This window comes from Canis aureus, chromosome 9 (genome assembly GCF_053574225.1).
Source record: "Canis aureus isolate CA01 chromosome 9, VMU_Caureus_v.1.0, whole genome shotgun sequence".
Lineage (NCBI taxonomy): Eukaryota > Metazoa > Chordata > Mammalia > Carnivora > Canidae > Canis > Canis aureus.
The window spans coordinates 16,811,466-16,821,808 of record NC_135619.1 but is presented as its reverse complement, the minus strand read 5'-3'; the positions used below and the strand labels follow the sequence as shown (position 1 = coordinate 16,821,808).

The window sequence follows — 10,343 nt, the reverse complement described above, 5'->3', positions numbered from 1 at the left end:
AATCTTTTAAAATCCTTTTTTTCTATGGTCTAAAAAAACACAGCTCTATCTTATGTCGCATGATAGTATATTCTTGAAAATCTGAGTAAAATGTAGTTTTTAGAAATTAAATATTTTAGATATTTGGAAGTTTTCTGACTTAAAAAATATCAGGGGGCACCTGGGTGGCTCAGTTAATTAAGCATCTGCCTTCGGCTCAGGTCATGATCTCAGGGTCCTGGGACTGAGCCCCACATCAGGCTCTCTGCTCGGCAGGGAATCTGCTTCTCCATCTCCCTCTGCCACTCCTCCTGCTTGTGCTCTCACTCTCTCTCTCTCTGTCTGTCAAATAAATAAATAAAATCTTTTAAAAAATATATCAGAATGATGTCTGGGTAAAATTCTTCTGACAGGTAATAAACATTAGGGCTCTTAGCCTGCTCCACTGTGCCTAAAATGCAAATAAAGTCATTACACCAGATATTTTATTTCTTTTTTTTTTTCAGATATTTTATTTCAAAAACTCTTTTTTTTAATTTCAAAAGTTCTTTGAAAGATTTGCACTCTTTATTTCTGATTTTCTTGTAGGGTCTGAATCCTCAGGTGAAATAATGGAATATAACAAAAGATGAAAGAAAGTATATGGTTCCCGCCGCTTGGCCAGAATTCTAAGGCTTTCTGCAGAGATTTGAAAAATGGCAAGTATCAGCATTTTCAGTTCAGCATCCTTGGCTGTGGAGTATGTAGATTCACTTTTACCTGAGAACCCTCTACAAGAACCATTTAAAAATGCTTGGAACTATATGTTGAATAATTATACAAAGTTCCAGATTGCAACATGGGGATCCTTGATAGTTCACAAAGTTCTTTATTTCTTGTTCTGTTTACCTGGATTTTTGTTTCAATTTATATCTTTTATGAAAAAGTACAAAATTCAAAAGGATAAACCAGAAACATGGGAAAACCAATGGAAATGTTTTAAAGTACTTCTCTTTAATCACTTTGTATCCAGCTTCCCTTGATCTGTGGAACTTATTATTTTACAGAGTGTTTTAATATACCTTATGATTGGGAAAGAATGCCAAGATGGTATATGCTTTTGGCAAGATGCTTTGGCTGTGCGGTGATTGAGGATACCTGGCACTATTTCCGCAGAGGCTCTTGCATCACAAAAGAATATATAAATATATTCATAAAGTTCATCATGAGTTTCAGGCTCCATTTGGAATGGAAGCTGAATATGCACATCCTTTGGAAACTCTGATTCTTGGAACTGGATTTTTCATTGGAATCATGCTTTTATGTGATCATGTCATTCTCCTTTGGGCATGGGTGACCATTTGCTTGATAGAAACCATTGATGTCCATAGTGGCTATGACAGTCCCCTGAACCCTTTAAATCTGATCCCTTTCTTTTTTTTTTTTAAAGATTTATTTATTTATTTATTCATGATAGACAGAGAGAGAGAGAGAGAGAGAGAGAGAGAGGCAGAGACACAGGAGGAGGGAGAAGCAGGCTCCATCCTGGGAGCCCGACGTGGGACTCGATCCCGGGACTCCAGGATCGCGCCCTGGGCCAAAGGCAGGCGCTAAACCGCTGAGCCACCCAGGGATCCCCTAAATCTGATCCCTTTCTACGCTGGTTCTCGGCATCATGATTTCCACCACATGAACTTCATCGGAAACTATGCTTCCACATTTACATGGTGGGATAGAATTTTCGGAACAGACTCTCAATTCACTGCCTAAATGAAAAGATGAAGATTGAGAAAAAGATGCAATAAATATCTCATCTCCACCATCCTGAAAGCACACACCTTCCTGAATTGAAGCGAATAGCTAACCTTGCTTCTGCGGAGCAGAAATAAACATGTGTCTTGGCTGCTAAGTGATACAAAGAACATTAATAACCTTTAATTATCTTCCTAGCGGGAACTTTTTCTACTTTACATAAAAGTTCTGTATGTGTAGAAATAAGTAAATCTATAACGAAGTATGATTTTCGTGAGGAGGTTGTAAAGGCCGTGTTGCTAACCTTACAGAAAGGTTCTAAGTAATGGAAGAAGTATCAGTCTGTCTTTCCCCTGTAACACCAGAGGCCTGAAGCTAAGATGGTCTTTAAAATCTTGTAAATATATAGTGGCCATTTCAGTATCTCTTAGCAGGGTGTTGGCCTCATATTGAACTTTAAACATTTTCTAGGGATCCCTGGGTGGCGCAGCGGTTTGGCGCCTGCCTTTGGCCCAGGGCGCGATCCTGGAGACCCGGGATCGAGTCCCACGTCGGGCTCCCGGTGCATGGAGCCTGCTTCTCCCTCTGCTTGTGTCTCTGCCTCTCTCTCTCTCTCTCTCTCTCTGTGATTATCATAAATAAATAAAAATTAAAAAAAAATCCAGGAAGGTATTAAAAAAAAATAAAAAATAAAAAAACATTTTCTAGAATTTGCCTAAACATCCAAGTATCATGGGTCGAACCATATGGATCGACAGTGAGAGTGAGGCGGCCAAATCCGGAATAGCCTGCCCCAAGAACTTCCACTCTGGTCCTGAGCTGACAGGTTTGGGGTGATTCTCCTTCTTTGAGAAGCCCTTTCGGATGGCAATGTGCTACTGGTATCTATAAATTAAGGCGTTTCTGAATTGTCATAAATGGGATATTTTAGTCTAAATGTTTTCGGGTTACTTGAATTTTTTTAAAAAAATTGAGCTTTATTTCTGCTATTTACCCTTTCATTTTTGTATATCAAGTTTTCATTATACTTAAAACTGTATCTTGAAACATTGTGAACTGACTTGCTATATTTGCACTTTGAACTATTGAAATAGATGTGATTTTTTTTTGTCTGAAAAAAAAAGAAAGAAAATATATGTAAACATAACTCCATTCTCCTAAAGCATTTCACATCTGGGATTAGGGAGGTAGGAAATCTTGAATTATTTGAATATTATTATTTTAATTTTTCTGACTACTTATGAGTGTCACATGTTAGGCATGTCCCTATATTTCTTGCAGGTTTATATCTTCTGCCTCTACTGCAGCTCTATGGTGGAGGAATGAGGTCATCAAATCATCAATATTGAAATACAACTTAGAAATTATTTAACAGGGATCCCTGGGTGGCGCAGTGGTTTAGCGCCTGCCTTTGGCCCAGAGCGCGATCCTGGAGACCCGGGATCGAATCCCAAGTCGGGCTCCCGGTGCATGGAGCCTGCTTCTCCCTCTGCCTCTCCCTTTTTCTCTCTCTCTCTCTCTCTCTGTGTGACTATCATAAATTAAAAAAAAAAAAGAAGTTATTTAACATAATAATGTGCTACTTTTTTCCAGGCATGAAGCAACATTAAACTGCTCTCTACATCTCTATCTTTATCAACTCATGTTTAAAATAGGCAAAAGAGGGATCCCTGGGTGGCGCAGCGGTTTGGCGCCTGCCTTTGGCCCAGGGCGCAATCCTGGAGACCCGGGATCGAATCCCACATCGGGCTCCCGGTGCATGGAGCCTGCTTCTCCTTCTGTCTGTGTCTCTGCCTCTCTCTTTCTCTCTGTGACTATCATAAATAAATAAAAATTAAAAAAAAATAATAATCTCAGCTTCTAAATAGAGATTCTTCCAAATAGAATTAGAGGTACTGACATTAATCAATAAATCTGCATGTGCCCTGGGGTCAGGGTTCTGTAGAGATTTTGTCACTTTTTCTCTTGGCCCTTAGGCACTATGGTCAAGATTAGTTCAGCAGATTCACTACTGGTACTGATTCCCAGGTCCGAATCCCAGAAAAGTGGGAGTTGATTTTTTCCTCTAAGAGTAATTTTCATCTCTGGAACATTAACTTTTCCACCCTCATTCTCCTGAGATATGACTTTTTTTTTTTTTATCTTCTATATATGATGTCTGTGTTGTTTACTTGCTTATTGATTTATTTAAATAAGGTGTGGTTTGCTTTTTTAACCCCTAAGTTATGGGGGAGGATCAAGGAGCAATGAGATTGACAAAGTGATTTTTGCTTATCGGATGTAGTACATTAACTTAAGTCAGTAACATTCGATCTAAAAACTTACTAGAAAAAAATATTTGTGGATAGTTATGTACTTGGGATAGGTAGTATCTTTCTTAGTATTATCACTGAAATAGAAGGCTAAAGGAGAAGAGAGATAGATCTAAGTACATTAAATTTAAAAATTTGGGCAGCCCAGGTGGCTCAGTGGTTTAGCGCCGCCTTCAGCCCAGAGTGTGGTCCTGGAGACCAGACCTGGGATCGAGTCTCACGTCGGGCTCCCTGCATGGGGCCTGCTTCTCCCTCTGCCTGTGTCTCTGCCTCCCTCTCTCTCTCTCTCTGTGTCTCTCATGAATAAATAAATAAAATCTTTTAAAAAATAAAAAATAAATAAATTTTAAAACTTAAGGTGTCAAAAACATCATACTGTAAAACTAAAAGGCAAAGTTAAGACATGAATCTTTATTATACCCAAAAAAGGCTTTTTATCCTTAATATAGAAAGAGCTTTCAAGTTTTCTGGGTGGCTCAGTTGGTTAAGTGTCCGACTCTTTTTTTTTTTTTTAAGATTTATTTATTTATTTTAGAGAGAGCGCATGATGGGGAAGGGTAAAGGAACAGGGAGAGAGAGGAAGAGAAGCAGCAGGCTCCCCGCTGAGTGTAGAGCCCAACTGCAACTCTGGGCATTTAGTGGGGCTAAATTACACAACCCTTAGATCATGACCTGAGTCAAAATCAAGAGTTGGACACTCAACCGACTCAGCCACTGAGTTACCCAGTGCCCAACTCTTGATTTTGGATCAGGTCACAATCTCAGGGTCATGAGATTGAGCTCCATGTCAGACTCCATACTAGGTGTGGAGCCTGCTTAGAATTCTCTGCCTCTGCCCCTCTCTAAATAAATAAATAGCTTTGAAAAGCAATAGAAAAAATAGAGGCTAAGACCAGAAATTCACAAAAGAAGAATTACTAATATCAAATTAACAAGGTTCAAAGTCATTGGTCTTTCAAGAAACACATGTTAAAACAATGAGATTTCATTTTTACCTGTTAAATAAATTATTCAATAAATGTTTTCTTTCATGCCTACTATGTGGCAGGTACTGCACAAGATACAACTGATACATTTACAACCATGTTGTATTACTACAACCCCTGTAGGAAAATGGTATAAGGGAAAATGAACACTTCATACAATGTTGGTGGGAGTGTAAATTAGTACAACACTTCTAGAGCATAATTTGGGAATGTGTATTTAAAACTTTTGACATAATAATCACACATCTTAAAAATAATCAAGGATATTTCCAAAGATTTAACTATTAGGATATGTTTCAAACAGGTACCTGGATGGCTCAGTTGGTTCAGCATCTGCCTTTAGCTCAGGTAATGATCCTGGGGTTCTGGGATTGAGCCCGAGTCTGCCTCCCTTCTCAGTGGGGAGCCTGCTTCTTCCTCAGCATCTGCTGCTCCCCCTACTTATGTTCTCTCCTTCACTCTCTCTCTCAAATATATAAACAAATAATTTTTTTAAAAAAAGAATGTGTTTTATGCTTTTTTGTTTTCAAGTAACAAACCAAAATATAAACAATGTCAATTTCAACAATGGGGTTTGGTTAAATGCATTGATATATCTAGCTGATAGAGTATTATACAGTTATTAAAATTCAAGCTGAAGAATAGAAATATATATAATAATATGACATAACACTATAAAACACGATCTTGATTATGTCAAAAAAGGGATCCCTGGGTGGTGCAGCGGTTTGGCGCCTGCCTTTGGCCCAGGGCGCGATCCTGGAGACCCGGGATCGAATCCCACATCGGGCTCCCGATGCATGGAGCCTGCTTCTCCCTCTGCCTGTGTCTCTGCCTGTGTCTCTGCCTCTCTCTCTCTCTCTCTCTCTCTCTGTGTGACTATCATAAATAAATAAAAATTTAAAAAAAAAAGATTATGTCAAAAAAGTACTAGATGAGGGGAGCACCTGGGTGGCATAGTTGCTTCAGTGACCAACTCTTGGTTTCAGCTTGGGTTGTAATCTTAGGGTCTTGAGATCAAGCCCCGAGATGGACTGAGGGCTCAGCGGGGAGTCTGCTTGAGATTCTCCTCTGTCTCTGCTCCCCTCCCCCTACTCATGCACAATCTCTCTCTCATGCTTGCTCTAAATAAATCAATAAAATAAAATAAAAATACTAGATGAGGCATATGCATGGGAAAACATTTAAAAGCTTATTTGCCAAAGTATAAGTAGTGACTATCTCCAAGTGCTGGATTATAAGTGACTTGTTTTGTCAAAGCTATCATTGCTGGACATTGGCAATGAACCAGAGCTTCCAGTTGGCCATACAATCACAAGGCCATACAACCATTCTGTACCCATGCAACCATTCTGTCTTTCACTTTCAGTACAGAATTCAATGAATATATGAGACAATCTACACTTGTTGTACTTTGTGTTGGATGATTTTGCCCAACTGTAGCCTCATATAAATGTTCTGAGCATGTTTAAGGTGGGCTAGGCTAAGCTACGATGTTGAATAAGTTAGGTTTATTAAACATATGCTCAATTATGATATTTTCAACTTATGATGGGTTTATCAGAGTGTAACACCATCATAAATTGAGGAAGATCTATATTATGCCTAGAGACCCCTTATTTCTTGATTTTTTTTTGTTGTGAGATAAATTTCTACACTGCTCAGTTTATTTGAATTGATGTTTTCTGTTACTTGCAGGTAAACACATCCCAATTAATATAATTCGAAAAAACAGAGTTCAGCAATCTTCCTAATTCTGTTGTAGCATAACTCCCAGGGAGGAGGCAAGAATTAGGATCCAAAGGTTGTCCAAATGTGCTCGCTTTGGCAGCACATATACAATGGTTGTCCAAAACAAAAAACGATCTAGAATTTGAAGAAGTGAGGAGTTGGTAAAAATACATTTTGGTGAAAACTTCTTTGATCAGAACATGATAAAAGGAATTAAACAGTTTTCTTCTAAATCTAATTAAATAATCACTATTTCATATTTTAAAATGTTTTCTTCTAGAAAAATACTTGGGTTTTTTTTTTCATTTGTTTTTAAAGATTTTGTTTATTTATTCATGAGAGACACAGAGAGAGAGAGAGGCAGAGACATAGGCAGAGGGAGAAGCAGTCTCCATGCAGGGAGCCCTATGTGGGACTCGATCCCAGGACTCCAGGAACACGCCCTGGGCTGAAGGCAGGCACTAAACTGCCGAGCCACCCAGGTGCCCTAATACTTGATTTTTTTGTTTGACAAAAATGTTCAAAGCAAATACATTTTTTGATTTTCAAAATTTAAAAGTGACTTTATTATTCTCTAAAAGTTTATTCTTCTCTAAAATCTTCCAATACATTTGATTTTGAAGCACACTATTGGGTATCTAATCCCAATTGTAATATTTTATTTTCATGTAGTTAAATCTATATAAAGTAATCAGATTGCAATTTTTGCTCAAAAACATAATTTGCTCATGAAATTTATATAGAAAAAAAGAAAAAAAGGAATTTATATAGAAGTAGGCAATCTCATAAAAATCTATTAAAACAAGAAGAAAAATAAATCATTTGGTTAAAAGTACTAGGGAAGCAGCTCCTGGGTGGCACAGGTAGTTAAGCATCTGACTCTTGATTTCAGCTCAAGTCATAATCTCAGTATCCTGGGATTGAGCCCCATGTCAGGCTCTATGCTAGGTGTGAGCCTTTCTGGGATTTCCTCTCCCTTTCCCTCTGCCCCTCCCACTCATGCTGTCTCTCTCTCTAAAATAAATAAATAAAACTTTTAAAAATAAAAAGTACTAGACAAGTAGTTCAGCTTTAATATCTTCTTTATTTTTATTTTTTAAGATTTTATTTATTTATTCAGGAGAGACACAGAGAGAGAGGCAGAGACATAGGCCGAGAGAGAAGTATGCTCCCTACAGGGAGCCCGATGCAGGACTTGATCCCGGGACCCGGGATCACACCCTGAGCTGAAGGCAGACGCCCAACCGCTGAGCCTCCCAGACGAACTTTGATTTATTTTATAAGTAGCAGAAAAATCTGTTATGTGAGCTGATTTTAATTTCTTTTCCTTTGTTTTTTGTGGGTTTTTTAGGTTTCTTGAAAATACTTTTTTTTTTTACTTTCTTTTCCTTTGATATGCCTTAAATTCTGTAATTGCTTTTTTGATACTTGCTAGTATCAGTTACTGATAATTCCTTCTTATCATTTACAAAATATAGTTTGAGACCTTTACCCGGATAGGTAGGCTCAGGTATTAATGAATAACTTTATTGTTTCATGGTTGGGTTCTCTATTCATGTGAGTTTTCAGCTATTGATTTTCACTGCAGTGATTACTAAATGTCCTTGTTGATAATTTTATTTGGCTACTTATATTTTAAATCTTGTTTTTCAGTAGTGAATTCTTTTTTTTTTCTTTTCTTTTCTTTTTTTTTTTTTTTTTTTTTTTAGATTTTATTTTATTTATTTATTCTTGAGGGACACACAGCAAGGGGCAGAGACACAGGCAGGGGGAGAAGTAGGCCCCTCGAAGGGAGCCTGATGTGGGACTCAACCCGGGAGCGGGATCACACCCTGAGCCAAAAGCAGATGTTCAACTGCTGAGCCACCCAGGTGTCCCTAACTAGTGATTTCAAAGTTTTGACATTTGATAATTTGAGTGTTTCTGGACTTGGCTTAAGTGTTGAAACTCTTGGTTAATGATCAGAGACATTTAGGTGGTCCTAGGTGGCTCTTCTCAACCTTTGTTCGCAGGAGACACTTGCCCCTCCTCCTAGTTCTATGCAAAGCCTACCCATTAATTGTAGCTCCACTCCTCTCTCCATCTAGGAAGAAGAGTTCTACAGGCATTACCTTCAATCCCAAAACAAATCATTAGGAAATATTAGCACTTTTCATCAGCAACAAATTACCAAAACATTCCTCCTGACACCTCATCACACTACACTGACACCACATGATGCCTCATGACTCTCAGTGAAAAAAACACTACTCCAGTCGTTATTACAATGCACTGGAAAACAAGAAACAAAAGACAAAAAATAAAGACACCCCCCGCCCCCATCAAATTGGAGAGTAATCCTTGCTTGGGCAGTAACGTAATTTTTCTATACCTCTGTTCTCCTTACATACAAAACGAAAGCTACAAGAAGTTCTCATGAAAATATTAATAGTTTAACATTATTGTTTTGAGAGCTTTGACTCAACAAGATAGGACAGAGCGCCTGGCAAAATAGGGAGAGAATCAAGTGTGGAGGGCCTTAAATGCTAGGTGGAAGAGTTGGACCTTCATATGATAAAGATGCATAAAGATTACTGAACAAGTTAGCACCCTTATCATGGATATCTGTGTCTTAGGAGGAAAACTGGCAGCAGGATATAGAATGGAGGAGAGAGAGATGGAAATAAGGAAAGTTAAGAGAGTATTGCAAAAGTCCATACAAATACTGAGGGTAATTGCTGTGGAAGGGAAGAGACCCATTGTTGTGGACTGGGACCAATTTAAGAGATAAGACAGATAATCAATTATAGACCAAATAGAATTTGTTACTAAAGGTGTGATGAGTGATGGAGGGGAAGGAGAGATCTGAATAGGATTTTGAGGTTTCTGGCCTGAAAAATGTAAAGATGCTGATGCCATTAAGTGACTGAAAGCACAAGGATGGTGTATGCGCGTGCGCGTGTGTGAGTGCATAGCAGGTGACATGGGGCAAAGGTTAAGGAATGATTTTGTTGCATCTTTTAAATTGCCTGTGGCCACTCCTGTGGTGCTGTCCCCCTGGACAGTTAGAGTAGGTCTGGAGGCACTTGTTCACATAAAGGAAAGGCGCACTCTTGTAACGCGGACAGCTCAGCTCATCTTTATAGTCCACAACCATTAGTGCCCCAACCCCTGAGGTGTTATTACCTCACCAACAGTAAAAGCTTGATTACAGCTGACTGTGCGGAGGCCCTCAGTTCCCACAATTTCTATGGGCAAAATATTAATTGTGATTAATTACCGCGTGGCGTAACACAAAAACTAGACGATTTATTGTGGCTTCTGGAGCGCGCTTGCTTGGTTTTTTTTTTTTTTTTTTTTTCCGCTGCAGCCCTGAGGGAAAGGAAACTGGACGGCTCCCCAGGTGGCACTCGGCCCTTCCGGGTCGGAGCCGGCCGGCCGCGACCTGCCGGCAGCCATGTGGGCCTGGGCCTGCGGGCCCTTTCCGACCCGGCGCTGCAACCCTGGGCCGAGGGCCCAGCCTTCCTTCTTCCCGCGGCCAGCGGGCCCCGGGCCCCCGCACAGGGCGGGGCGGGGCGGGGCGGGGCGGGGCGGGGCGGGGCGGGGCGGGGCGGGGCAGGGCAGG

General features: G+C 39.6%; 1 pseudogene; it reads left to right on the top strand.

The window, feature by feature from the left end:
* The first annotated feature begins 635 nt into the window (after positions 1-635).
* Positions 636-1,763, top strand: LOC144320051 (methylsterol monooxygenase 1-like; annotated as a pseudogene).
* The last annotated feature ends 8,580 nt before the right edge of the window (positions 1,764-10,343 follow it).